Genomic DNA, 21479 nt, shown 5'->3' with positions numbered 1-21479 from the left:
GTGTTTTTAATACACCAGTGTAAATAATTTTGAACAAATCACCTTATTGCTGGACTTATCAGACTTTTTAATAAGCTGGTGTTGTTTGACTATTTCCAATATAAAATATGACCTGTCTTAAATTTTCTAAATTTTTAAAGTATGGAATGCTTATTGCATGGAGCATATTACAAAACAAGTGTTTGGCATAGCACAATACCATGGAAATGGGATGATATCATGATGGTACTCATCTGGGAACCCCAGGACCCTAAACATCTAATTATGTTCTTGTTAAGTTATCCTCTCCTAAAAAGTTCAACAAGGCAAGTACATGCTCAGAGGACAATAATAGGCAAATCAACATCATTCTGTCACTCTTCTTATCTCTGAAAGCTATAGCAAGATGCTATCCTGAGAAAGGGTCTATTGTTTGAGACTGAGATAATTGGGGGGGTCTTGAAAATGAGGGATAATCATGGCTCAGGGAGTCTTAGGAAACCCTGCCACAGTGTCTAGATGAGATACAGCCATGAAAGATGCTTTTGGAGAAGAAAGGATTTTAGAGATGTGGTTTTGGAGCAAAGAGAAGTTCAAGCAATGAGGGCTCCAGCAGCAAAGGGCATGTTGATCAAAGACCCCACTTCCCTGGCAAGAGCAAGTCCCATCCAGAGGATCATGCTGAAAACAAAGCACCAAGCCTGTGGCCACCAGAGCCAGCCTCCTGACTATGTGCATTGGCTGTCAGGTAGGTCTAAGAGCCCAGAGCCTAGACGCTCCGAGTTACATGATTTCCCTGTAAAAAAAAAAAAAAAAAAAAAAAAAAAAGTCCCTGTCTCCCCAGAAGGATAACTGCTGAAAAGTAACCTGAAAGCACTGAGATCCACTTCTGGGAACTGCATCCCAACATGTGTTTGCTACCAGACAGGAATGAAAGTCCCAAGTCCAGACACTTTGAATCATGTGATTTCCACAGCCTCCTCCCCATCACAGGATGGTGAACATCTGGGTGGGCCTGAAAGCACTGAAAACAGCAGAGTATCTAGGCCCTTCTGTTCCCCCCACCCTGCAGTACAGAACTCAGTGATCTGTTTGCTCTCCATATGCTCCAAATGCATTCAAGAACACTGCTAGGCTTGGACACTTGATGCCCCTAGGGACACAAATTTGGGGAGGGAGTGTTGTGGGGCAAGTGGGAACCTTTAGGCTGTAAAACTCCCTATGGCCAGCAGCAGTTTCAAGTACATAAAGAAGGAAAGCTTTGGATTGGAGGTGTGGCTCATGCAGTAGAGAGACGGCTTTGCAAGCATGAAGCCCTGAGTTCAAATCCTGGTCCCACCAAAAAAAAAAAAAGAAAAGAAGGAAAGCTTCTGTAGTGACTGCAGCCCAGAAATGGACAAACAACACTTCTACAAAGACTCCTGTTAGTTTTCCCCAATATGAGTTTTGTTGGTGATCAGGCCTGGTTCCCTGAGCACATGGAGTGAATGTTTGGCTACTGAGCTATACAAACAGTCCAGTCATGAGAAAAAGCACCTCAATCTTCCACTATACTGTACTGTCTGAACATTGAAAACCCTTCAACTGAAAGACTGCAGGTGATTAAAATTTTCAACAAATGACTTGGCCTAAGAAGCAGAATTCCCAACATAGAAAAACAACAACAAAAACGCAAGACCACATGACTCCTCCAAAACACAGCAACTTCACAGTAACAAACACTAAAGATAGTGAAGTGGATGATCTCAAAGAGATTTTTTTTAATCATTATAAATATGATCAATGAAATTAAGGAGGGCATGAATAAACATCTGAATGAATTTTTAAAAAACTTAAGTAAAGAGCTGACTGAAATGAAGAAGACAATGCAGGACCTAAAGGAAGAATTCAATAATGGTATAGAAACTCTGAAAAAAATCAAATTGAAATTCTAGAAATGAAAATCTTAATAATTCAAATAAAAAATTAAATAGAAAGTCTCTCCACTAGACTAGATTAAATTCAATCTGGAATATCAGGTCTTGAAGAAAAGATAGATGTATTAGAATATTCATGTGAAGATAAAGAAAATATAAAGAATTATGAATGGAACATATAAGACCTCTCAGGCACCATTAAAAGACCAAACCTACTATGAATCATGGCTGTAGAAAAAGTGCAGACTAAAGGCATTCAAAATATATTTGATAGAGTAGGAGCAGAAAACTTCCCAACTCTTGAAACAGAGATGGTCATCCAGTTAAGGCTTTTATAACGTCAAACAGACAAGACCAGAAAAAATCTTCCACACAGCATATCATAATAAAAACATTAAGTACAAAGAAAAATGAAGGAATATGGAAGCTCAAGACAGGAGTCACAAATCATATATAAAGGTAAACCTATCAGAATAACAGCGAATTTCTCAACAGAAACTTTAAAAGCAATGAGGACATGGAATGATGTATTTCAAATCCTGAAAGAAAATAACTGCCAACTTAGATTACTGTACTCAGAAAAGCTAACCTTCATATTTGAAAGAGAACTAAGAACCTACCATGATAAACAAAAACTAATACAATTCCTGGCCACTAAATCAGCACTGCAGAAGATACTTAAAGAATCCTGCACACATAAGATGAAGACAAATGCAACCATGAATATATAGGAAACAAAAAACACTCACCAGGTAGTAAATAAGAAAATAAGGAGTAAGCTAGAACCAAGCACAACAAAACACCAAAATGGAGGAATTGCTACACACCTTTCAATAATAATTTTGACTGTTACTGGTCTCAATTCTCTAATCAAAAGACACAGACTGGTGGATTGGATTAAAAACAAGACCCAATCATTCGTCACCTACAAGAAATGCACCTCATTGACAAAGACAAACATGGGCTTAAAGTGAAAGAAGGTAAACAGATTTTCCAAGCAAATGGAGCCCCAAAAGCTAGCAGGAATAGCTATCCTGATATCTTACAAAGCAGCCATCAAACCAAAATTAGTTGAAGAGACAAAGAGGTCCCTTCCTCTTTGATAAAGGAAACAATCAATCAGAAGGATCTACAATTGTAAACATATGCAATGAACATTGGCACCCAATTTCTTAAAACAAATACTACTGCACATAGAAGTAAATACAGAATTCAACACAATAATTGGGGGTTATTTCAGTACCCCACTCTCACCAACAGATAGGTCATCCAGACAAAAAAAAAATCAACAAAGAAACTTCAGAATTAATTAATGCTAGATCAAATGGACTTAACAGATTTCTACAGAACATTTCATTCAACAACTTCAACTACTCTTCTTAGTAGTCTGTGGAACTTTCTCAAAAATAAATATGTTAGGACATAAAGCAAATCTTAGTGAATATGAGAAAATTGAAATCACACTCTGTATTTTATCAGACTATAGTGGACTATAACTAGACAGCAATAATAAAATAAATTGTAAGAAATATTCAAACACATGGAGACTGAACAATTCACTTTTGAATGACCAGTGGGTCATTTAAGAAATAAGGGGAAATCAAAAAATACCTAGTATCATCTGAAAATGGAAACACAACTACCAGAACCTTGGGGACTCAACAAAGGCAGTACTAAAAGAACAGTTTAAAGCTGTGAGTACCTACTTTAAAAATCAGAGAGCTCTCAAGTACATAATCTAATGATGTACCTCAATCTCTTAGAAAAACAAGAACAAGTCAAATCCCAAAGCATTAGACAGAAAGAAGCAATAAAGACCAGGGCAGAAATTAACAAAATGGAGATTAAAAGAACAATACAAAGAATCAATAAAACAAAAAGTTATTTCTTTGAAAAGATAAACAAGACTGACAAAATCTTAGCCAAAATCAAAAGAACAAGGGAGAAGACCCAAATTGACAAAATTAAAGATGAGAAAGGAGATATCACAACAAATACCAATGAAATTCACCAGATCATTATGGACTACTTTGAAAAGCTATATAAACTGGAAAATATAGGAGAAAAGAATAAATTTTTACATGCATATGACCTAACAAAACCAAGAGGATATAAACCATTTAAACAGATCTATAACAAGCAAGAAAATTGCAGCAGTAATAAATAGTCTCCCAACAAAGAAAAGCCAAGTACTGGATGGTTTCACTGCTGGATTCTACCAGACCTTTAAGGAAGAACTAACACTAATGCTTCTCCAACTTCCATAAAACAGAAAGGGATGGAACACTACCAAACTCATTCTAAGAATCCAGTATTATCCTGATATCCAAACCAGATAAAGACATGACAAAAAAAAAAGAAAATAAAACTTCCTTGATGACCATAGACACAAAAAATTTTAATAAAATACTTGCAAACAGAATTCAGTAGCACATTAAAAAGATCATATGCCACAATCAAGTTGGTTTCATTCCAAGGATGCTGTCAATAAACATATTATAGGAGACCAAGATCAGGAGGATCATGTTTCAAGGCCATCCTCAGAAAAACGTTCACAAGAAACCCCCACTTCCACCAATGGTTGTACAGTATGGCATGCACCTGTCATTCCAGCTACATGGGGAAGCATAAATAGGAAGATCTCAGTCCAAGCCAGCCCTGGCATAATGTGAGACCCTATCTCAAAAATAACCAAAGGAAAAAGGGCTGGAGCATGACTCAAGTGATAGAATGCTTGCCTAGCAAGTGTAAGGCCCTGAGTACCACCAAGAATAGAAGAGAAAATTCAACATCTCTTCATGATAAAAGCCCTGAAGGAAATAGGAGTAGAAGAAATGTGCCCCAAAATAAGAAAGACCATGTAGGATAAACCTTTAACAAAACAGGAAAAACCTGAAACCATTTCCTTTAAACTCAGAAATGAGACAAAAGTGCCCACTCTCTCCACTCTTATTCAGTATAATGCTTGAATTATGTACCAGAGCAATAGGACAAGGGAAAGAAATCAAAGAGATATAAATAAGAAAGGAAAAAGTCAAATTATCCCTATTTACCAATGATATGTTCCTATGCTTAAAAGACCCTAAAGATTCCACCAAAAAAGCTATTTGATCTGGTAAACATTGCTAGCAAGGCAACAAAATGCAAAATCAACATACACAAATCAAAAGCTTTTCTATATACCAAAAAACAAAACAAAACAAAACAAAAAAACAGGCTGAGAAAAAAAATCAGGAAAACAATCCCATTCACAATAGCCTTAAATAATACCTAAGGAAGTTAAAGAACTCCACAATGGAAACTTAAATACAGTGAAGAAAGAAATTGAAGAAGATACTAGAAGATGGAAAGGCCTCCCATGTATATGGATTGGCAGGATTAATATTGTAAAAATGGCTATACTACCAAAAGCAATGTGCATTTTTAATGTAATTCCCATCACAAGCCCAAAGTCATTCTTCACAGAAATAGAAAAATCAATCCCAAAATTCACTCGGAAGTATAAAAGATACTGAATAGCCAAAACAATCCTGAGCAAAACGAGCAAGGCTGGAGGTATCACAGTACCTGACCTCAAATTGTACTACATAGTTTTTCCCTCAGCTGCTGCCAAGGCACTCAGTTCTTCTGAGGAGTCCAAGATCACATTTGTGGTGAGACCCTCACTTCATCCTACTAGCACTGCACCAGGCAGTAGACTCTATTGCCTCCATCTCAGAGCTCACCTGTATCTACTCCACCCTCATCCTGTACTACAGTGAGGTCACTGTCACAGAGGATAAGATCAATGCCTTCATTAAAGCAGCTGGTGTGAGTGTTGAACTGTTTTGGCCTGGCCTATTTGCAAAGGCCCTGGCCAATGTCAACACCAGGAGGTTCATCTGTAATGTAAGGGCTGGGGGTCCTGCTCTAGCAGCTGGCACTGCCCCAGCAGGAGGGTCTACTCCCTCTATTCTGCTGTTAGCTGAGGAGAAAAAAAGTGGAAGCAAAGAAGGAAGAGTCGGAGGGATCTGATGATGACAAGGCTTTGGTTTTTTTGACTAAACTTCCTTGTAACATGTTCAATAAAAAGCTGGATGCTGCTGTAGTACAGAGGCATAGGAAGAAAAACAGCATGATACCCACCCAAAAACAGACATGTAGACCAATGAAATAGACCCACACAACTACAGCCCTCTGATCTTTGACAAAGGAGCCAAAAACATGCTGGAGAAAAGACAACCTTTCAACAAATGGTGATGAGAAAACTGAATAACCACATGAAGAAACTAGACCTTCATCTCTCACTCTGTACAAAAATCAGTTTAAATTGGATCAGAGATCTTAATGTCAGACCTAAAACTCTGAAATTACTACAGGAAAAATGCTTGAAGGCATAGGCATAAGTAATGACTTTCAAAAGGATTCCAATTGCTCAGAAATAACAGCAAGAACTGATAAATGGGATTGTATCAAATTTAAAAGTTTCTGTCCAGCAAAGGAAACAAATAATAAAATCAAGAAACAATCTACAGGATTGGAGAAAATCTTTGTCTGCTATTCATAAAATAAAGGATTTAAATTCAGAATATATAAAGAGTTCACAAAAGTTAAACACCAAAAGAACTAATTAACAATTCAAAAAATGGGTAAGTGAATTAAATAGAGTTCATAAAAGAAGAAGTATAGCTTGGCACAGTGGCTCATGCCTGTAATCCTAGCTCCTTGCAAGATTGACATCAGGAGGATCACAGTTCAAAACCAGGCTGGGCAAAAACAAACAACAACAAATGCTGGGTAAGATGAAGAGAGAAAGGAATCCATATACACTGTTCGCTGATCTGTAAATTAGTGCAGCCACCATGGAAATCAGTGTGGAGTTTCCTCAAGAAACTAAAAATAGAGCTACCATAGATCTTGCCATGACTCTTGGGCATATATCTGAAGGAATGTAAGTCAGCCTACAACAGAGATACATGCACACTCATGTTTAGAGCAGCACTATTCACAGTATCTAAACCATGGAATCAGCCAAGGTATCCATCAACCAATAACTAGATAAAGAAAATACAGTATCCACATACAATTATTCAGCCATGAAGAAGAATGAAATTATGTCATTGCAGAGAAATGGATGGAACTGGGGATCAACATGCTAAGAGGAATCAGCTAAACTGAGAAAGGCAAATACCATGTGTTCTCTCTAGCAATGTGGAATCTAAATGTAAATAAATAAAATATAAAGAAAAGACTTGGGGGGATTCCAAGATGGCAGCTAGAGGGAGGAAGCAGAAAGTGTGCCTTCTAAAGTAAAATCTTGGAGAGACGCTGGAGACACACCTGGGCAGGCAAGGCCACAGAGAAGAGGCAAAACGTTGACCCCTCCACACCTCCAGTCTGCGCAGAGCATCTCCACTTCACGTTGAATGGAGAAACCAGGAGGGCCCCCGGGGCCACCGCCAGACACCCGCGCCCAGACGGCTTGGGAAGATGCAGACCACAAGGTGAGTTAAGTGGTACGCGGTACTCCCACAGACAACCCTGGGCCAGAGCAGCATAGCCCCCTGGAAAGACCGACCCCCACCCAGGGAAAAAAAGAGAAACTGAATAATAAGCAATAAGAACAATAAAGACATGTAGCAAAGAGGGTGGGGTGCCCTGAGCACTGAAGAGGGGGAGAGAGGAATCCCTCCCAGAACTGTAAATAAACAAGCTGGGCCCGGCCAGAGAGAGCAGGAGCAGCGGCACATGGCAAGCAACCAGGAGCAGGAAAGCTTGTGAAAGTGGCAGAGGGAGGAAAATGCCACAGGAGAGGGGGGAAGACCCACTTCCCACATGAACTGTAAATAAACACACAGGCCTGAGAAAGCAGGTGCAGTGTCACCTCCACCAGTGTGCTTGGAAAGGGGAAAGCTTGTAGCAGAGGCTCGCGCACAGGAGAACTCTGAGTAAACAAAGCCTGCAGGGCCAGGTGAGTGCTAAGCTTACCCCAGAGATCTGTATAAATAATGCCTCCAGCAACAGCAGGTTGACAGCAGCAGGCAGGCAAGCCACAGCCGCAGATACCATTCACAGACCTGTCTCCAGACTTTTTTTTCTCTCCCCCTACCTTTGATGAGATAACAACCGAACTACACCTGCATGCTGAAAAACTTACTGAAACTGTATTGCATTTGAACTTGGGACACTTTGTGGGTTTTTTGTTTTTGTTTTTTTGTTTGTTTTGTGCAGTTTTGTTCTATTTCATTCTTCCCCTTTGATGAGACAACTACAGAACAATATCTGAGGCACCATTTCCAGGATTGGAGGCTGAGAGACAAACACCAAAATTATTAAGACTGAAATTTCATTGCATTTGAACTTGGAGATTTTTTTTTCTTTTTATTTTATTTATTTTTTATTTTTTAATTTAATTTTATTTATATATATTTTTTCATTTACTTGTTTTTTATTTTTATTCTTATTTTTATTCTTTTTATTTTTTATTTTCAATCCTCTCTCTATCTCTGTAATGCCTTTTCAGCTTATGGTCGATTAGTGCACTGTCTCTCCCTGTTTATATCTTTGAAACTTTTTTGTTTGTTTCTTTGTTTTGTTTTGTTTTCTACTTGTTTATTTGTTTTTCCTTTTTCCTTTAACTTCTTTGCTTTCCATCCCCTCTCACCCTTCCATTCTAAATATTACTAGTGCTATTATTACAAGCCAGAAAATACTTAATTGCACACAGTACAGGGACAATAACAACAGCAAGGGCAATGACAGGAAGACAGAAAAAACAGGGAAACCAGTTTCCCCACAGCAAAAAATTAAAACAGGAATGAGAGAGAAATGAAGAAAAAAGATACTCAGATCCAGACTCCAACAAAATGAAGATAAACTATGCCAAAGAACCTAATGAAGCCCACAAGAATAATCTAAAAGAAGAAATACTACAGGTACTCAAGGAGAATTTTATAGAGATGATACTGGATATGGTCAACCAAAATGTACAGGAGACACTCAAGAAATTCCAAGACAACAAAAATAGAGAATTTGAAAAAGCAAAAGAAGAAATAAAGGAAACCATAGAAGCACTGTATAAACACAAAAGTGAAACAGAGAACATGATTAATAAAGAGATAAATAAACTCAGGGCAAAAATAGACACCATTAAAGAGGAAACAACCCAGGATATGGAAAACCTCAGAAAAAAGAATGAAACAGAATTGCAAAACAAAATGGAAGGTCAATCCATCAGAATAGAACAAACAGAAGACAGAATCTCAGAACTTGAAGATGAAATGGTAATTAAAGGAAAAACTGAAGAACTATTAATTAAACAACTCAAGACCTGTGAAAAGAAAATGCAAGAACCCACCAACATCAAAAGACCAAACTTGAGAATCATGGGCATTGAAGAAGGAGAAAAGTGCAAGCAAAGGGAATGCGCAATATATTCAACAAAATAATAACAGAAAATTTCCCAAATCTAGAGAAAGATATTCCCAAACAGATGCAAGAGGCCTCCAGGACACCAAACAGACCAGATCAAAATAGAACTACCCCACAACATATCATTATTAAAACAACAAGTTAGAAACTAGGGAAAGAATATTGAAGGCTATAAGAGAGAAAAAACAAATAACATACAAGGTAAACCCATCAAAATCACAGCAGATTCTCAACAGAACATTAAAAGCAAGAAGAGCAAGGGAGAGATCTTCTGGGCACTGAATGAAAATAACTTCAACCCCAGGATACTCTACCCAGCAAAACTATCATTCAAAATAGATGGAGCAATAAAAGTCTTCCATGATAAGCAGAAACTAAAACAATATGTGACCACAAAGCCACCACTACAAATGATTCTTCAAGGGATTCTGCACACAGAAAGTGAAACACAACATAATCATGAAAGGACAGACAGTACCAATTACAGGAAAAGAAAAGGCAAGAAAGTAGAGCGTAACATCAACTTAGGTACACACAATCAAACTTTCAAACAACTAAGACAACTAAATGACAGGAATCACCACGTACCTATCAGTACTAACACTTAATGTTAACAGACTTAATTTACCCATCAAAAGGCACCATTAAAAAGGAAGATCCAACAATTTGTTGCTTACAGGAGACCCATCTCACTGACAGAAATAAGCATAGGCTTAGGATGAAAGGCTAGAAGAAGATTTACCAAGCCAATGGCCCTGAAAACAGGCAGGAGTAGCAATATTTATCTCTGACATAGTAGACTTCAAACCTACATTGATCAAATGAGATAAAGAAGGACATTCCATACTAATAAAAGGGGAAATAGACCAAAAGGAAATAATAATCATCAACCTATATGCAACCAATGTCAACGCACCCAATTTCATCAAACATACCCTGAAAGACCTAAAAGCATATACTAACTCCAACACAGTGGTTTTGGGAGACTTTAACACCCCCTTATCGTCAATAGATAGGTCATCCAAACAAAAAATCAATAAAGAAATTCAAGATCTAAAATATACAATAGATCAAATGGAACTACTTGATGCCTACAGAACATTTCATCCAACTTCTACACAATATACATTCTTCTCAGCAGCCCATGGAACCTTCTCCAAAATAGATCATATCCTAGGGCACAAAGCAAGCCTCAGCAAATATAAGAAAATAGAAATTATACTGTGCATACTATCTGATCACAATGCAATAAAACTAGAACTCAACAACAAAAGTAAAGACAAAAAACATGCAAACAGCTGGAAACTGAATAGCTCATTACTTAATGAACAATGGGTCATTGATGAAATAAAAGAGGAAATTAAAAAGTTCCTGGAAGTCAATGAAAATGAAAACACAACCTACCGGAACTTATGGGACACAGCAAAGGCAGTCCTGAGAGGAAAGTTTATAGCCACGAGTGCATATGTTAAAAAGACTGAAAGATCCCAAATCAATGACCTAATGATACATCTCAAACTCCTAGAAAAACAAGAACAAGCAAATCCCAAAACAAATAAGAGAGAAATAATAAAAATAAGAGCTGAAATCAACGAAATAGAAACCAAAAAAACCATACAAAGAATTAATGAAACAAAAAGTTTCTTCCTTGAAAAAATAAACAAGATCTACAGACCCCTGGCAAGCCTGACTAAAATGAGGAGTGAAAAAACCTAATTACTAGAATCAGGAATGCAAAAGGAGAGACAACAACAAACACCATGGAAGTCCAGGAAATCATCAGAGACTACTTTGAGAACCTATATTCAAATAAATTCGAAAATCTTAAAGAAATGGACAGATTTCTAGATACATATGATCATCCAAAGCTGAACCAAGAAGAAATTAATCACCTGAATAGATCTATCACACGAAATGAAATTGAAGCAGCAATCAAGAGTCTCCCCAAAAAGAAAAGTCCAGGACCTGATGGATTCTCTGCTGAATTCTATCAGACCTTTAAAAAAGAACTGATACCAACCCTCCTTAAACTGTTCCATGAAATAGAAAGGGAAGGAAAACAGCCTAACACATTTTATGAAGCCAGTATTACACATATTCCAAAACCAGGCAAAGACACCTCCAAAAAGGAGAACTATAGGCCAATCTCCTTAATGAACATTGATGCAAAAATCCTCAACAAAATAATGGCAAACCGAATTCAACAACACATCAAAAAGATTATTCACCACAACCAAGTTGGCTTCATCCCAGGAATGCAGGGGTGGTTCAACATACAAAAATCAATAAACATAATAAACCACATTAACAGAAGCAAAGACAAAAACCACTTGATCATCTCAATAGATGCAGAAAAAGCCTTTGTTAAGATCCAACACCATTTCATGATAAAAGCTCTAAGAAAACTAGGAATAGAAGGAAATTACCTCAACATTATAAAAGCTATATATGACAAACCTACAGCCAGCATTATGCTTAATGGAGGAAAAACTGAAACCATTCCCTCTAAAATCAGGAACGAGACGAGGATGCCCACTATCTCCACTCCTATTCAACATAGTACTGGAATTCCTAACCAGTGCAATTAGGTAAGAAGAAGGAATAAAAGGAATACAAATAAGTAAAGAAACTGTCAAAATATGCCTATTTGCAGATGACATAATCCTATACCGTAAAGACCCAAAAAACTCTACTCAGAAGCTCCTAGACACCATCAATAGCTACAGCAAGGTAGCAGGATATAAAATCAACATAGAAAATTCATTAGCATTTCTATACACTAATAATGAACAAACTGAAAAAGAACGTATGAAAACAATTCCATTTACAATAGCCTCAAAAAAAATCAAATACCTAGATGTAAACCTAACAAAAGATGTGAATGACCTCTACAAGGAAAACTATAAACTTCTGAAGAAAGAGATTGAGGAAGACTATAGAAAGTGGAGAGATCTCCCATGTTCATGGATTGGTAGAACCAACATAGTAAAAATGGCTATACTCCCCAAAGTAATCTACATGTTTAATGCAATTCCCATCAAAATTCCAATGACATTCATTAAAGAGATTGAAAAATCTACCGTGAAATTTATATGGAAACACAAGAGGCCACGAATAGCCAAGGCAATACTCAATCAAAAGAACAATGCTGGAGGTATCACGATACCTGACTTCAAACTATATTACAAAGCAATAACGATAAAAATAGCATGGTGTTGGCACAAAAACAGACATAAAGACCAGTGGAACAGAATAGAGGACCCAGATATGAAGCCATACAACTATACCCAACTTGTCTTTGACAAAGGCACTAAAAATATACAATGGAGAAAAAGCAGCCTCTTCAACAAAAACTGCTGGAAAAACTGGTTAGCAGTCTGCAAAAAACTGAAACTAGATACATGTATATCACCCTATACCAAGATTAACTCAAAATGGATAAAGGATCTTTAATATCAGACCCCAAACTGTAAAGTTGATACAGGAAAGAGTAGGAAATACTCTGGAGTTAGTAGGTATAGGTAAGAACTTTCTCAATGGAACCCCAGCAGCATAGCAACTAAGAGATAGCATAGATAAATGGGACTTCATAATACTAAAAAGCTTCTGCTCATCAAAAGAAATGGTCTCTAAACTGAAGAGAACACCCACAGAGTGGGAGAAAATATTTGCCAGATACACATCAGACAAAGGACTGATAACCAGAATATATAGGGAACTTAAAAAACTAAATTCTCCCAAAATTAATGAACCAATAAAGAAATGGGCAAGTGAACTAAACAGAACTTTCTCAAAAGAAGAAATTCAAATGGCAAAAAAACACATGAAAAAATGCTCACCACCTCTAACAATAAAGGAAATGCAAATTAAAACCATGCTAAGATTCCACCTCACCCCTGTTAGAATAGCCATCATTAGCAACACCACCACCAAATGGTGTTGGCGAGGATGCAGGGAAAAAGGAACCCTCTTACACTGCTGGTGGGAATGTAAACTAGTACCACCACTCTGGAAAAAAATTTGGAGGCTACTTAAAAAGCTAAACATTGATCTACCATTTGATCCAGAAATACCACTCTTGGGGATACCCAAAAGACAGTGACACAGGTTACTCCAGAGGCACTTGCACACCCATGTTTATTGCAGCACTATTCACAATAGCCAAGTTATGGAAACAGCCAAGATGCCCCACTACTGACGAATGGATCAAGAAAATGTGATTTCTATATACAATGGAATTTTATGCAGCCGTGAAGAACGAAATGTTATCATTTGCTGGTAAATGGATGGAATTGGAGAACATCATTCTGAGTGAGGTTAGCCTGGCCCAAAAGACCAAAAATCCTATGTTCTCCCTCATATGCAAACATTAGATTAAGGGCAAACACACAAGGAGATTGAACTTTGATCACAAGATAAAAGCGAGAGCACACAAGGGAGGGATGAGGATAGGTAAGACCTAAAAAATTAGCTAGCATTTGTTGCCCTCAACGCAGAGAAACTAAAGCAGATACCTTAAAAGCAACTGAGGCCAATAGGAGAAGGGGACCAGGAACTAGAGAAAAGGTTAGATCAAAAAGAATTAACCTAGAAGGTAACACACATGCACAGGAAATTAATGTGAGTCAACTCCCTGTATACTATCCTTATCTCAACCAGCAAAAACCCTTGTTCCTTCCTATTATTGCTTATACTCTCTCTTCAGCAAAATTAGAGATAAGGGCAAAATAGTTTCTGCCGGGTGTCAAGGGTGTGGGGGGCAAAGAGAGGGGGCAGGGTGGGTGTAAGGGAGGGGATTGGGGCAGGAAGGAGAAATGGCCCAAGCATTGTATGCACATATGAATAATAAAAAAATAAAAAGAAAAAAAGAAAAGACTTACAACTGCAATCCTAGCTGCTCAGAGGCAAAGATCAGAAGGACTGCGGTTCAAGGCCATCCCAGGGAAAAACGTAACAAGGTCCAATCTCAAAAAATACATTGGGTGGGCATGGTGGTGGTGCCTGTTGTCCCAGCTTCAAAAACATGAGACTTTCTGAAAAATAACTAAAGCGTAAAAGGGTTGGTTTGTGTGCATGAGGTCCCAGCTTCAGTCCCAGCACCAAAACCAAAACAAGTAAAACACATGCAAAAAAAAAAAAAAAGAAAAAGAAAAAGCTTTACTGTAAGTGGTAGTGTGCCTTGAGTTCAAACTCCAGTACTGTGAAACAAAATAACGGCATCCATATAAAACAGGGACTGTTGGAGGTGGGAACCAGCAGGAAGAGGGAGGACAAAAGGAGAGGGTGAAGAAGTGAATGATTGAAGTACTTCCTACACATGTATGAAAACAGAAAAATGAAACCTGTTAAAATTGTTTTTAAAAGGTGAGAGTAGTGAAAAGAAAGAAAGAGTAATAGAAGGAATGAATCTGATCAAAGTATATGCATGTATGGAAATATCACAATGAAAACCCCTTGGACAATTAATATACACTAGTAAGAAAGCAAACAAAAAAGGAATTAAATAACTCATCCAAAATTGCACAGCTAATTGAAGGAACCTATCTCTGAACCCAAATGTTCCAGCTCTAAGCCCAAGATCAGAGACACTATGCTATGTCCTGCATTCCTGGCCCAAATGGAGTTTATAATCTCTAAAGTTAAAAGTTTAGGTATGTTTTGGCCGGGTGCCAGTGGCTCACACCCATAATCCTAGCTACTCAAGAGGCAGAGATAAGTAAGATCACAGTTCAAAGCCAGCCCCAGAAAATAGTTCTTGAGACTGTATCTTGAAAAAAACCATCACAATACAAGGGCTGGTGGAGTGGCTCAAGTGGTCAGAGTACCTGCCTAGCAAGTGTGAGGCCCTGAGTATTCAAAACCCAGTCCAACCAAAAACAATTAAATTTGTATTGAGAGAAAACAATTATAATGATGATGGGACCATCTTTATAGTAAAGTTTTTTTGTTTTGGTTTTTGGTGCTGGGACTGAATCTATGGCCTCATACATATGCACCAACACTGAGCCACACCCCTGTCCTTAAGAGTGAAGACTAAAGAGTGTCTATATACAGCTGAGTGCTGGTGGATGGAGCTGGGCAGTACTCTTTAGAGATCTGAAGTCACAGAATTGGAGAGGTGGATGTTATATGGGCAATAACCCCCAGGTTATCCAAAAATGTTGTTAACAAATACAATTGGCATTTCTAAATATAATAAAGAAAACCTAGAGCTTTTCTAGTACACTTTTCAGCTTTGAGTTCAACCTCCCAAATGTAAAATCTTTACTTTCATGGTAAAGATGTGTAAAGATTATTATACCCGACTATATACAATGAATAAATTATTCTCTATTTGTTTCACATATTGTAAAATGCCATATTTTTCCTACTGGGGTTCATTTCATGTGAATGTTTAGTCTTTCCTAACAATAAAAATGTCATTATCCCTTCCTTTCTGCCAGAGAAAATTATTTCCCTTAACCGCTCCTCTCTTCTGTCCTTGGACTGTCTCCCATCTATGAAATCTCATCAGATATGCAGATTTCCAATCCAGCAAAGAAGAACCAGTGAGCTATGAGGAATTTGCCCACACTTTCCTCAAAACATATTTTGTCTTAGTCCTGCTTCACAGGCCACAGGATGACATGCAAAATAGCCTGTAATCAAAATTGGGTGAAAAAGTTCACCAAAAGTCATGTTCTTTCAGCAACAAGAGATGGTATGACAACCTAAAAAAGAGCCAGCTGCTGGTGGTTCACACCTATAATCCTAGATACTCAAGAGGCAGATCCATCCTCCTGATGAATCTCGGTTCAAGGCCAGCCCAAGGAAACAGTTCTTGAGACCCTATCTCAAAAATACCTGACACAAAAAAAGTGCTGATGGAGTGGCTTAAGTGGTAAATCACCTGCCTAGCAAGTGTGAGGTCCTGAGTTCAAACCCCAGTCCCATCCCCCAAACAAAAGAGGGAAAGAGAGAATACTCTGTTAAGAGAGAAAGATACTTGCCACTTCCCAGTATGACAAGAGCTGAAGGAAAGGATATGACTGTATGTGAAAATGAATTCAATTTATTATTAAGTACCACCTAAAAAACCAGTCAAAGCATAGTACCTATGTGATTATAATTTCCACTAAAAGCAAAATTCAAAATTAAATAGCTACCTAAATTGAATTAAAAGAATTGCCTGATTCAGATACCAGTGAAAAACTATAGATGTTGAAATCCGATAACATAAGTTTTCAGAAGAGTTTTTTTACTTTTGCCTTTTGGCAAATAGATGTGTGAAGGTTTCCACTAACCCACCCCAGGCACTCAAGGGTACCAGAGAATGAGGAAATGGTGTCTTCTGGGTGGGACCAGCTCCTTGGACCCTGGCTCTGTTTCCTTTTCCTCCTCATGCTTCTCCTCCAGAAAAGCAAATTAATCTATTTTTCTATAGCTCTTCAGCAATAATAAGTGCCCTATACAAAAAATACAAGATCCTCGGCTAAAGGAGATTTACGTGCTATAAATGCACATGGAAGAGTTAACTGTTTCTCATAGCATTCTGTAACATGATATTATTGCATTAACTGACTTTGTTATTAAGATTTTTTGTGATTTTTTCAGGGTTTACAGATGTATACAGTTTAGAAATACAAGTCTCTGAAATGTTTAGAGAGCATGTATATTTAGAGAACTTTGTATTTTGAGAACTTGTGTATTTTTCCTGCTCTGATGGATGATTGCTGGGCCTGAAATGAAGTTCACTAGATGCTGAATTAGTTACTGAAAGGAGGGAGGCAGTCAAACCTCCCTCCTTGGTGTTTGCAGAGACTCACAGCTGCTAATGCCTTCTTCGGTCTAAATCCTGGTCCTCCTAGGGACAAAGAGTAGGGAGAGAAGAAAGAGGCCCTTGGAAGAACCAATCCTAATGGGGTCATGAAAAGGCAAGGACAGTAAGGAGTTTAGATACCAGGAAAACATTACAGGTAACTGCCAGGTATGGGTAATTAGTGAGCAAGGGTGACAAGGGGGCATATGGTAGTGTATTTTCCAAAGGTGGCCATAAGGATTTCTTCATCCCATTCACTCCTCTGCAAAGTGAACTTGCTGCCTTCCCTCTTTAAGATGTTGGATATATTTGCTCTCCCCAGAACCTGGGCAAATTGTTATTGTTTTGAACAGCATAGCATGGTAGAAGTAATGTTCTGTGACTTCCAAGAATGTGTTACAAAAGATTATGCAACCCTCGGGCTGTAGCCTTGTGCCACCATGGAAGAAGGTGGACTACTCTGAGGTTCCATGCTGTGAGGAAGCCCAAGCTGCATGTAGAGGACAAGTGTAGACACTCCAGCTGTCCAAGGCTTTCAATCATCCCAGCCCAGGTATTTTTCCCTGTCAGTGGAGAAGCCTGTGCCGGATGCCAGTCCCCAGTGGAGGCCTGAGATGCTGTGGGATACAGGCATGTCATCTTATTATGTTCCACTTGAATTCCTAACATAGAACTCTACATGTAATCAATCCTACTGGCTTGGAGTAATTTGTTGCACAGCTGGAGCAGGTGAGAAAGAGGGAGTGGACAATAAGAGAACAGGTAGAAACCTAGAGTTCAGCTGGTTGCTGAGAATCCAAGCAGGAAATTTTATCAATGCATGGGAAGAAGTTATTATATATGTATGTATATGGCATCTGTATGTGCACTGTGTCTCATGTAGTATTTGGTAATTATTGAATCTTATCACGTAAATGTTTGGGAATGGATAATGGGAAGATCAGAATGTGAATGACATGAAAAATTGTCTTTTATCTGATGGCTTAGAGCAAGGCCTATGGAGAACCTAGATCTTGAATTAAGTCCTAACTTTTGAGTCTCAATTTCATACTTACTGGCTATGAATTTGAGCAAGCTACTGTATGCTTCTTTGCCTTTCCTCCACTTCTTGTCTATAAAATAATGATATCACCAACTTTATAGGACAATTAGGCAGAAATCAATAAGGAAATAGATTTGAGTGATAAATAGACTAATTTGATCTAATGGACATATGCAGAATACTTCCATAAAAAATGGCAAAATACATTTTTTCCCAAATGTATAAGGATCATTTTCCAGAAAAGGTCATAACTGGGCCACAAAACAAGTTTTAATTGATTTTAAAATATTGAAATGATATAAAGTATCTTTTCTAATCAAAATGGAAAGGTAGAAATCAATAACAGGAGGAAAACTGGAAAATTCACAAATATGTAGACATCAAACAACACATTCTTGAACAACAATTGGGTCAAATACTAAATCACAAGGAAAGTTAGAAAACTTATGAGAAAAATGAAAATGCAACATGCCAAAACATGATATTCAGTGAAAGCAGTGATAAGAGGTAAATTTATAGACATTAGCACATTAAAAAAGAAAGATCTCAGATCAACAACCTACACTTATACCTTAAGGAACTAGGGAAAGACCAAAACCAGCTAGGTAATTCAGATGAATTGAACAACTTCTTACAAACACATAACCTGACAAGACTGAATCATGAAGAAACAGAAAATCTGAACAGAGCTATGACTGTAAGAACGTTGAATCAGTAATTGACAAAATGAATCTGAACGAAGTAAGTCCCAGAACAATAAGGCTTTACTGGAGAATTTTACCAAACATTTAAAGAATAAACACGAATTTACTTCAAATTCTTCCCCAAAAGAAGCTGATAGGAAGGAATAGTTTCTAACTCATTCTGTGAGACCAGCATTACCCTGAATTCAAAGTCAGACACAAATACTATAAGGAAATTATAACGAATTTTGCGGCCGCCGAGGCTGCCGCAGCCTCGGGGAGCCTGGAAAAGGGGAAGCGAGAGCGAGCGAGCGACTCAGTCCCCGGGCGGCAGCGGCGGCGGCGGCGGCGGCGGGGTGGGGGGGGGGGTGGCCCCACACCAGCCATGCCGAATAAAAACAAGAAAGAGAAAGAACCACCAAAATCGGGGAAAAGTGGAAAACGTTCAAAAGGACAAGACTCAGTAGAAGCAGAGTGCTACTGTCTAAGAGCTGGAGCCACAGAGCTTGAAATTACCACTGAAAAACACTGAAATGTTGGGCACTTCACTACTTCCTCATAAGGATACCAGAGGCAACATGGCATATGAAGCATGACACTTGGCAGATCACTGTGTAAATTATTTTGCAGGTGTTCAAATTGAGGCACTTCAGTTCATCTGAACTTTGTGTGGACCCTTGCTCTTTGATTGTTGTTTTCCTCCCCTCAGTCTTCAGCTCTCTTCCTCTCTCCTAGTTCCTCCCACTTACCAAATATGATTGACTCGTGCAGGTGAATTAAACCATTATTGCACACGTTTTTCCTTTCCTGTCTCCCCGTGTTACTCTGAACTTGAATATTTTAACCTGAACAATTTAAGTAGGTTTGATATTCCCATGCTGCTTTTCAAACCTTTCCAACATCATGTCACTTTCACAAAGCAGCAGTTGCTTATGTTTCCCCTGAACATACCTGTGGGAGTAGACAGTTACCATGCTTTGGCTCCACAGCCTAATGGAGGGCAGGGGCCTGTACCTGTCCAGGGAAGAGCTGCCAGAAGGTTTGCGAAGTAATGCCAGCAGAAGAATCATTCAAGATTTGGCCTGTGGTTGACTTAACACTCCACTTCAAGTGTGTGAGGGGCCTTAAAATGAAACCCTAAGCATCTTCTAGCCTCACAGAAGACAAGGCAGCGACTAGTCCACATTATAGACTACCTTTTTGGTTAGAACAAGGGACTGTGTGACAACATGATCTTTTTTCCATAAGGAAGATAAAGTCCTGGAGTAAAAAAGTGGTAAAGTGGAAAGTACTTCAGCCTGGGGTTTAGAATATTAAAGCATTGATTCCTGTTTTCCATAATTAATGTCACTTAACTTGTATGACCCTGTTTCCTCGTCTCTAAAATGAGTTAATGAGCTTAAGATTTGGCCATTTTTTAACTATGTGGTACAGATTAGGTTCTACTCTACCTAAGAAATTTTGCCCTGCAAGATGTCTGGCAAGATGCAGCTCAATGTAACAAAATACTGTTAGAGGTCATCTCTACTGCACCCAACTTGTGCCTTATTCTAGAAATTTGTACTTGTTCAATGATATGTTAATACATTTTTCTTTCCTTCCTTTCCTCTTCCAAATAGAGTGTTAAAATTTGACTCGTTGCTTATCCACATGTGTCCTGGAAGTGAAAGTTTCTGTCTAATACTCACTGCTGGTTTTACAGCACGCCTGTAAGGAACAAGGCTCCAACTGGGCTCATGTGTCACTTGAAGTTGGAAAATGTGGGGATTGATGGGAAACCTGATTTTGAGTAGCTTTTCTCAGTAGCACTCAAACCTGAGGAAGCATGACTAGGCACATTTTATGAATATCTAAAATCTAATAAATTTCTCTGAGATCCTAAAGTTTGATTTGCAGGACCAGATCATAGGATGATGTGGCTGAATTGTTTTGTTTTGTTTTTTAAATTTGTGTACTGTGTCCAAAGTTACGTTTTAAGAAATGTTAATGCTTTTTGTAAAGTGATTTGTTTTCACCACATTAAAGGTGGTTTGAGTATTGTTAAAAAAAAAAAAAAAAAAAAAAAAAGAATTTTATACCATGACCAAATGGAATTTATTCCTGGAAGGCAAGGATGCTTCAACATACAAAAACTAGTCATTATAATATATCATGGAAATAGAATGAAGAAAAAAAGACAAGAGCATCTCTATTAATGAAGAAAAACATTTGAGAAAACTCCACACTCTTTCATGGTACAAAACATTGAACAACGGGGAGTAGAAAGAAACTACCTCAACAGACACAATAAAAGTCACATATGAAATGCCCACAGCTAACATATCAAAGTGAAAGACTGAAAGTTTCTCTTCTAATATCAGAAGCAAGATGAGGATGCCCTCTTGCCACTTCTACTCAACATAGCACTACATGTCCTAGATATAGGACAAGTAGGGGCAATTAGGCAAGAAAAGGGAATAAAAGGCATCTAAATTTCAAAGGAAGAAGTAAAATGATCCCTGTTCAGGTATGACTTGACATGTTGCAGGATATAAAATTAACATGCAAAACTAAGTTGCATTTCTACACATCAAGAATGAGTAATTTGGAAAAAAAAAAAAAAGAACAACCATTCTACTTACAATAGCATCAAGAGAATAAGATACTTAAAA

At 38.0% G+C, this 21479-nt stretch overlaps 1 long non-coding RNA gene and 1 pseudogene across 1 annotated transcript in view; one reads left to right on the top strand and one right to left on the bottom strand.

The window, feature by feature from the left end:
* Positions 1-21479, bottom strand: part of LOC141417459 (uncharacterized) — a 159382-nt gene that overhangs the window by 21265 nt on the left and 116638 nt on the right. The window lies entirely within an intron of this gene.
* Positions 580-5939, top strand: LOC109682191 (large ribosomal subunit protein P1 pseudogene; annotated as a pseudogene).

This window comes from Castor canadensis, chromosome 15 (genome assembly GCF_047511655.1).
Source record: "Castor canadensis chromosome 15, mCasCan1.hap1v2, whole genome shotgun sequence".
NCBI lineage: Eukaryota > Metazoa > Chordata > Mammalia > Rodentia > Castoridae > Castor > Castor canadensis.
The sequence above is the reverse complement of the archived record's forward strand: the minus strand, read 5'-3'. Positions and strand labels throughout refer to the sequence as shown.